At 39.6% G+C, this 8,485-nt stretch overlaps 1 long non-coding RNA gene across 1 annotated transcript in view; it reads left to right on the forward strand.

Moving 5' to 3' along the window:
• Nucleotides 1-2,999, forward strand: part of LOC107838415 (uncharacterized) — a 19,836-nt gene extending 16,837 nt beyond the window's left edge. Inside the window, exon 3 of the long non-coding RNA XR_001664472.1 lies at nucleotides 2,862-2,999. This is a non-coding gene — a long non-coding RNA (uncharacterized LOC107838415). The remainder of the gene's footprint in view (nucleotides 1-2,861) is intronic.
• Nucleotides 3,000-8,485: the final 5,486 nt, after the last annotated feature.

Consider the following 8,485-nt stretch of genomic DNA (forward strand, 5'->3'; position numbering starts at 1 on the left):
AATATCAATACAGAACCTTAAGCTTAAGAAATAGGAAGTAGGCTACTGGTGGCGTTGTCTATGTCCAGCTACGTACATTTATTTTACCCCCAAAAAAGTTGATTCCCCCTCCCACCCCTCTCCACCCAGCCCCAGAGAGGGCTGGGTGGGTTCGGGGGGGGGCCCCGCCCCCGCTAAAACACATCGTTCAACCAGACAGCTATTTGTATTCCATAGGGGGCCCAGAAAATGTTTGGAAACCACTGGATTAGAGAATGTTGTTCAATGAATACACTGCAAGTCAGTCAGCAAAATGTTGTATGACTTTGTTTTCTGTTTTTTAATAAGTTATGAAACGGCATTGCCCCACTCAGTAATTTCAGCTCCACTTTCTGTCATTAAAGAGAGCCGTTGAGTGATAAACTGTTCTTCTAATGCACCACAGGCTCTTATTCACTGTTTGCTGGGAGCAAACAGAAAAATCTCATCATGTTTCACCCTTCAGACGCTTTCCCTCAGCACAAACTCATAAAGCACACTCGGTCCGAGTCCATCTGGGGAAGACAAAATCGATCGCTGCGACTAAAATTGATCAGCAGGAAGCAAGATGTGAGGTGTTTATTTTTCTTAATTTAGTCAAGTCTGTTGAGTGAAGGCTTACTGGCAATCATGACGGCTCAGAAGGGTCAGCAAGGGACTCCCAGCACAGCCGGATGGAATCCACCTCCATCTCACAGTTTGATGCTCTGGAAGAATTTTCTGAGGAACACAAACAAGAATATGTCAGTATAGTTTCAGAGAAAACAGATTAACATCAATGCATTTAACAGAAGAAATCATAGACAGTATGGATAAATTAAAATTTGCTACTGGTGTATTTCTTGATCTAAACAAAGCATTTCATACCGTCAGTCATTGTAGTGCATTCACACCAAACACGATTTGAGCATCAGGAGCGTCTGGTTTACATACAAAGTCTATGTGGACGCTCAGTTAGGGCTCAATGAGGGCGCGTCGCGGCGCATTCTGCACTGAGTCTAGTGCATTCTGCACCAAATCCACGTTTCAGTCATGCTCGAAACATGCATGACTGAACGTTTTGAGCATTCGCTGCTCAATGCGGAGCATCAACCAATCAGAGAGACTCTATGTGACGTAGTGGCCTGCAGTTGGTGTCCTGCCAGGAGATGCAGCCACCAATGCGGATTAGCAGGTCTTCAAACTGGGCTCAGGTGAGATGAAAACAGTGCTGATAGCACCTCTCGTCAGCACCCAGCTAGCTTGTGAAACTCACTGTTTCACTTTGAATTGTCTGGTAATTTGAAACAATCGCCCAACGGCGACATTCTGTTGATTTCAGTAAATAAAACCTAGAAACTCAGTATTTGATCCGCCAATGTTCAAAGTAACTGGGAGAGGAAAAAAAAGGCAAGAGTCGTTATCAGGTATCACCGTTGTTTGTTCAATAGAGACTAAACACAAAATGTTCAGCAAAGACATCTGAGCCTCTATTGTAATTGCAGAAGCTTTCACTACGTAATATTTTGGCGCCACTCAATTTCATCTTCCATAGTACAAATAGACCGACAATGGAAAACAACACCTCCTCTCAACGTTTGCCTAACACGCCTGACGCACATCTAGAGTGAAATGTGAAGTGTCTGACTTCAAAGTGCACACACATCAAACTTGAAGCATCGGATGTGTTTTTGACGCACAAAACATGGTGAACTAACCATTACACCTTCCAAAAAAAGCTGGAAAGCTATGGAATTCATGGGATAGCATTGGATTGGCTTAGAAGGGATTTTCAGGGGGCGTTAGGTCCACGAATATTATGTTTCCACCGCAAGAATATTCTATTGTGTGACAGGGTTCACTTATGATTTGGGCAACCAAAAATGACTGGCCAAGGCCAGAGATCACTTCAGTGAAATTTATTATGCTGTTCTTCACAAACAAAGATGGCAGGTGAAGAATATACAAAGGACGTCCAAGGCAGGTTAAAATCAGACAAACAGCTGAACCTTCAATGTGACTTGTCAGGAGTCTAGTCACAGACCGACTCCCTGTGGCGCAGAGCTCTGCTTTTAAAGCCACAGGCTCCGCCCACAGAAACAAACAAGCAAAAACAACTAAACAATTCCTTCTAACTCAAGTAAACAAAGTAATAATAAACAGTACCAAGGGGAAAAAAAGAAAATATATATGTATAAATAAATAAACCAGCACTGTTGCCTTCCAGCAAGAAATGTTGTGGGTTCGATTCCCAGCCCCGGTCTTTCTGCATGTTCTCCCTGTGCATGCTGGGTTCTCTCCAGGTACTCCGGCTTCCTCCCACAGTCCCAAAAAAAATGACTGTCAGGTTAATTGGCCTCTTCAAATTGTCGCTAGGTGTGTGTTTATGGTTGTGTGACCAGCAGGTGGAGATCTTTTTCTTAAAAGTAACAAGATGCACCCGAATACAGACTTAGCGGTGCACAATATTTTACTAGACAATTTCTTTAAAACACTTTTTAAAAACAAGGCTTCGGGCCTACCACTCAGTCCCTGGAACAAAAGGAACGCATAAGGTAAAGGACGAACAGAAGCAATTATTCCAAAAGAAATAAAAACATGTGTAGCACCTTAAACCACTCTATGAGTGGTTTATAGTAACTACCATAACCTCAGTTTATCACTGGCCTACACATGCAATGCAAAAGAAAATAAACACAAATCAGTAAATACGAACAAATACAAACGGTAAAAGAAAACACTTCAAACAATGGAACAAATCTTTGTTGTGATCCAGTTCCAAATGCCCTTGGATAAGGCCAGAAGAGGAATGCCCCGCCCAACCAGCAACAAGTTTAGTTGAGAGCGGCCCAAACAATGGGAAGACAAGACAAGACAGCAGAGCGTCCAAAGTGCTGCAGCTCCACACACAATCAGGTGCCTGAAACAGAAAACCCATTAATGGTGGATCCAGATAAAAGAAATCAAAAGCTAAACAGCAGGTAGCTTACCCAGAGGTGGAAACACAGCCTAACCCGGGAGGAAGCGGGTCAGCAGGTGAGGACCAGCTGGAAGCCACAGGAACCCCCAGCTGCAGCTGGCAACGCCATCAGAGCAACACTGCAGAAACTGTAGCACCCAAAAACCAACCATGATCTCAGCCACGGATAGCAAAACTGTCACTTACGATCGCAGACGAGCCGATCAAACACACAAGCCGACATGTAGCCGCCAACTGTAGCAACAGCGGGAGAAACAAAGACACACACACCTGGCAGCGACCCGCCCACCAATCAATGGTGCGCTTCCTGCTGCACCCGGTGCGCAGAGTGGGGGAGGGTGGAACACCATCCCACCACAGTTGTGTGTCCTGTCTGTCTCTGTGTTGCCCTGCGACAGACTGGTGACCCGTCCAGGTGACCCGTCCAGGTGACCCCGCCTCTCACCCGGAACGTTAACTGGAGATGGACACCAGCACCTCCCAACCCCACTAAGGGACAAGGGTGGATAGCAAATGGATGGATGGAAATAAATAAACTTGTGATCAAAAATATAATACTCAATTTAATAGAAAACACTCAGTACGTTCTGATGACATCACTACGTCGTCATGTGACTCCCTCCTGGTCGGAAACAACCCTGCTTGAAAACAGAACCGGGAAAATGTTCAGACCTGAAAACAGGTTAAGATGGATATGTTGACTGAAGCAGGAACACCGCGTCAGTTTAAGCTGCAACAAAAAGTAAGTTAGTGAGTGTGTGTGTGTGTGTGTGTGTGTGTGTGTGTGTGTGTGTGTGTGTGTGTGTGTGTGTGTTCGCATGCTGACATGGACTCATCATTAAGTCCCGGCTCCTCTGTCACATATTTCCAGTGCAGAAAATATCTAAGAACTTAAAGTCAAATGAAACTTTCTGCCTGCTGCTTGTTTTCTGTGATTCTCTCCAGATTGAAATGGAAACACGTCAACTTTGAAAAATCCGCTAACTGTACATCTGTTGCTCTTATGATTTTTAACGATGTATAACGTGAACAAGCTTGTTCATTTTAATTTGCATTTATTTTTTAGTAGAAATAGCACAATTGCAAAATTGTGTTTTTTTTGACAGCATAATATAGACAAAGATTTACTTATGTTGGTATTGGAAATGCAAATACTGCTGATTTAGACTGAGTCCAGGAAAACAAATTTCCAGGTGTCACATTGGATGAGAAATTTTGAAGGAAATCACAGATTTGTCAAGTAAAATCAAAATTACCCCAAAAGTGTCTTAAGGAGAATAACATGCCACTAAATACAATTTGTAGTTTTGGACCTCTAATTTCTTTTTTATAAATAAATAACATTCTGCTTGGACCATATTTGAGTTACTGAGTGGATGTTTAGGGCAATACATAACAAAAACCCTTAGTCACTTTACGCAATACCTCCTAAAATCAATCAAAATAATTCATGAAGTTTGCCATTGGGAACATACCAATTATTTATAATCAAATGTATTGAAATTCTGAGACTTTGTACAATTCAAAACTGTACAGTTTATGTTCAGAGTAAGATATTCCAAAAAATGTTAAAGAACGTTTTGCGACAGAGCGTAATTAAGAGAAGGAAATTAGAAGAAAAAAACCAATAATGATGCATCAAAACAACCAGAAAGAGTTTTTATATTAACAAATTATATAAATTGATGTGTGTGTTGGCATGGCTGTATGTCATATTGTTGTTATTATTATTTTACTTTTTATTGTCTGTTTGGAAAAACCCCCAAATAAAATAAAACACATTTTAATGTCATTTTTTCCTGTCAGAAGTATGTCTGTGTATTGTTGACAAGCCAACTTTCGCCCCAGGACATGGATGCTTGTAAGTGTCTTAATTCAGTCGTAGGAAACTGATAAAACTGTCATTGTGTTAACACTTTGAAAAAGATGTGACAGCCACCCCAAGAGTTTATTTTTTTAGGGATTGCTTTCATGTTGTGCTGGGTTTGAAAGATGGGACTCAGAGTTCTGTGGAGATGACGCCTCTGGCTATTGTTGCAAACACACACACACACACACACACACACACACACACACAAACCCTTGAGCTTTTCTTCATAATGCACAAATGATACGATCAATGCTTGGAGCAAAGAAGCAAAAAAAAGAAAAAAAAGAAAAGAAAAGCTATGAATAAATGAGGAGAGGAGGAAAGAGTCTTTAATTTAGAGTAATTCTAGGCTACTCCCCTTATATCAGCCATGCAAATTGGGGTAAGTGTGTTTATATGAATATGTGTGTGGTGGTGTAACATATCTTAAGACTTGGAATGAGAGTCGTAGCAGCCCTCTGAGGTTGCTGAAAGTAAACCAAAACCAGCCAATGAAACACAGTGAAAAACACACTTTTACAGTTTGACTCATCCGTGTTGTAGAAGGGCGGTTTATATGTGACTGATGTGGCCTAGTTCAAGGTTTTCAACTCCAGGCCTCCCAACATTAAAAGATGTGTGTCGGCTTCAATCACCTGAGTCAAATAATCAGTTTGTTAGCAGGACTCTGGAGAATCTGTCTGCATACTGGGGAACCTGATTCATTCTACGGTAGGCTCTGGCTGCCACTAAATACAATTGGTTTTACCTTGTACTGTATATGTTTCTGTGATGTTATATTTGTTGCTGTGGTTTCTCTTTGTTTCTGTCTTTCTGTAGGAGCTCACTACCCTTCCTTCTCTCTTCCACTCTTATTTCCTTCTTTCCCTTTAAACCTTTGTCCTCACTTTCTCCCTGTCTTTTCCATCTTGGTTTCCATTTGAAATAAATAAGAAATTTAAAATGAAGTTTTGCATACCAGATGATTACATACACTGAATAAAACGACACAAACGCGTTCTGTTCTCACTGTTAAATCAGACCAAACTTTTAGTGTGTCAGGAAGCCCAAAAGGTTGGACTCCAAACATTCTGAAAACCATGTATCCCTCATACTGATCAAATGTATGTAAACTTTTGAATTTGAGGTAATTTGCAAAAGAAATTCTAAAAAAAAAAAAATGTCCTCACTTTTCTAGCATTTAGCATAAAGAGATATTTTTTGATAATTCTAACTAAGCTACAACAAGAAAAGTTAGGTTGGTTTTAACTTCAAACAATAGGAGAAAGAATGTCCTTGTGTCTTTTTATTAATTGTATGTAAATATCTGGTTTCAACCGTATATGTCAAGTGGAGTATCAAATCGAAATCCATAATGCTCCACTTGTAAAAGTTCATCTGTTGGGCCTCACAGTGACACTCAGACAACAATCAGACGATGCCCAAAGATCAGTTTGTGACCTCACACTTTGGTTTGTAAAAGACCTGAAATCTCTGAGCAAAAGCTTTGGAGAGGTCTATTTAAAGTCCACACTTAGGTCCTATGGTAACACTTTATTTGAAGGGGGGTGAATAAGACTGACATGACACTTTCATTAACATGACATAACACCTGTCTTTGTTATGACAACTTGACATTAACCAGGAAATCATTACTGATATAAATTTGTTATAAAAGTATTACTGATTGCACTTTAAAAATGAGGTAACTTTATATTATTAAAGGTAAAGTTTAAACAGTAATGATTTCCTGGTTAATGTCAAGTTGTCATAACAAAGACATTTTGAATAATGTCAACTTTGTATTAAAAGTGTCATAATTTACCGAATGACGCTTTATGACAACAGTCATAAATATTCATGAAGACTTATTGATGTTCATGACAGGTGTTATGACATGTTTATGACAGTGTCATGTCAGTCTTATTCAACCCCTTCAAATAAAGTGTTACCGGTCCTATTGTACATTGTATTGTGCCAAATCAAGCAAATGAAACAAAACAAGAGCTAACTGTTGTTTACGCAAAAACTAGATGGCACCGGCCAACTGACCAAGTGTGTCTGACAGAAAGAAATATAATCCTGCGTCCAAATTCTCCATCAAATCTCAAATTGGCGGCAACTTGCATACTTCACCTGTAGAAAAACAGGGAGAAAGAAACACAAGCACAATCTGGCAGACGTGTAACAAGGCCTATGATATGCAACATTTCCCAAGTGTGGTTGATTAAAACAGTTTTCCAAATAAGAGTTGGACAAAATTCCCCCCTCAACCATTTAAAAAGGCTCATTACTGCAAATGCTTGATGGCAGTAATGACACAAACAGCTACGATTAGGGAGCAGCTATAAGGTTGGTTTGGAAAGCAGTTTATTTGTTCAGTAAGTGAAATAATCATTTGAAAACTGTTTTTTTTTTTGTAATTACTCAAGTTATTTTTGTCTGATATTAAAACATGTTTGATGTGAAACATTAAAGAAAGACAAAAAAAATCCCAGACAAAAGAAGTCACAGCAGTGTACCATGACCAGTCACAGGTTTAAGGTTGCTAATTGCATTAACATTACAAAGAGGGCTCTTTGTGTTTAACATCGCCTTAGAGGAGTCAGGCAGACACACGTCTTATTTTTAGCTTCTAAAGGAAAACAGTCTTGATTCTAATAAAGAACCTGAGTCATAATTCTGTAACAAAAAATCAAAGAAATTTCAGTTTCTAATGGGAGGTTTTTTATATATTAGTATTCAAAATGAACTGTTGAAATATTTTCTTTATTAAACAACTTTATTCTTTATTGTTTGTTAAAACAGCTTTGCTTCTCCATGTCCTACAGTTTGTTCATTAAGACGAGCAGAACTGGTCACAGCCAAGCTGCTGCGTTTCTGTTTGGATCAGTGGCTGAGTGATGACATGTACGGTACTTGTGTTAAAAGCCCCTCCTGATACACCAGTGCTGATCTAACATAGAAACAGTCCCGGGGTCAGATCATAGCTGTACTCAACGGTTCTCAACATGGTATAATTTAATAATTGTTATATTTGTGGAGTAAATCCCTTATTGGTCTTAACTAAGGTGAGCATGATTCTGGGTGATGTGTTTTAATTCTCTATTTCTGCGTAATATCTTAGTGTTTGACAAACTCTTGGATCCAATATGCTTACAGCATTTAGCGCAGTGTAAAACAATAAATCACATGTCTCTGTTAGTTTTGTCAAATGTTGAAGTTTATTACAGTAAAATAGAGGAATAATAGTATGGGTGATTTGTAAGGTTACATTTAAATGAAGTAAAGTTGTTTGGCCAAAAACCCAACAGAAATTAAAGCTTTTCTTTAAAAAAGTGGCATATTTCTTAAAGTTATCATGTCAGGATTATCTGATAAAATCAAACTCCTTTGCCTTCTTCCTGTTCTAGCTGCAGCAACAACCAATCAGAGCCAGGAGGAGGGACTTAGAGCTGTCAGTCACTGTCCTCACCTCTTCCTGTTTGGACTTTGCTAAGCTGCAGCTGGTTCACCACAATATAACTTGTCACCAATGCTAAAACTAATTAGCATGTACACTGAAGACAGCAGATAAATGGTTTTCCTGGAACATTAAGCTGTTTTTCCACCTTTAGCACAATGAGAATAATTGACAGCGCTAAGTCCCTCCTCTTGCC

The sequence above is a fragment of the Poecilia formosa genome, unplaced genomic scaffold, assembly GCF_000485575.1.
Source record: "Poecilia formosa unplaced genomic scaffold, Poecilia_formosa-5.1.2 Scaffold251, whole genome shotgun sequence".
NCBI classification, from domain to species: Eukaryota; Metazoa; Chordata; class Actinopteri; order Cyprinodontiformes; family Poeciliidae; genus Poecilia; species Poecilia formosa.